A 673-nucleotide genomic window follows, 5' to 3' on the forward strand; every position below is an offset into this window, starting at 1 on the left:
CGTCTTTTCTGAATCATCCGGTACGAGCGGCAGGCTGAAACCTGGCTTGCTATACCTCCAGGTTTCCCGTTATTTCGAATGGAACTCAAAAACGTAATACAACCTGAAACTAAATTTCAGGTTTGTAATAACTTTTATTACTTGACTTTAAGTTCTTCGGCAAATATTCGATTATAACCGGGTAGCCAGACCCTGGACCCTGGACTCGGCCTACACGCCTCACTGGAACGTGGCGTAAGAGGAGATGGATCGCGAACTCCTGGTGGATTATCCAAAAATTGGGTCCTTTTTGGCCTATGGGATATTTGGCCAGTGGGAAATATGCCCCACCACAGAAGTCTGCATTGACCCGCGCCGTGTAATTGGGCGACATTACCAAAACGAGTTTATCACTGCACACTCAGAATGGTTCTGTTGTTCTTAATAGGGATCGTGCAGAAGGTAGGGCCTAAGTCTGTTTTTTCTCTCTCAGATTCAGTCGGAAAGGGGGTTGAGCGAATGCAAGGCTGAGGGTAGGCCAGCCCGCAGCACCCGCGCGCATTGGAGGCAAGATGCTGCCTACCTATCAGGCGCTATCAGAGCTCGCTTTGGCTGATCTTGGCAGTTTTGTTACGAGAAATGACGGATGTTCTTTTTCGATGATCCAACCCCCACCAAAAGAAATGTGGTATTT

General features: G+C 48.0%; 1 protein-coding gene across 1 annotated transcript in view; it reads right to left on the minus strand.

Annotated features, from left to right (window-relative positions):
* LOC113214412 (uncharacterized) overlaps window positions 1-673 on the minus strand; it is a 12,935-nt gene that overhangs the window by 1,736 nt on the left and 10,526 nt on the right. The window lies entirely within an intron of this gene.

This window comes from Frankliniella occidentalis, unplaced genomic scaffold (assembly GCF_000697945.3).
Source record: "Frankliniella occidentalis isolate FOCC.00 unplaced genomic scaffold, Focc_3.1 Scaffold10, whole genome shotgun sequence".
In the NCBI taxonomy this organism is placed as follows: Eukaryota; Metazoa; Arthropoda; class Insecta; order Thysanoptera; family Thripidae; genus Frankliniella; species Frankliniella occidentalis.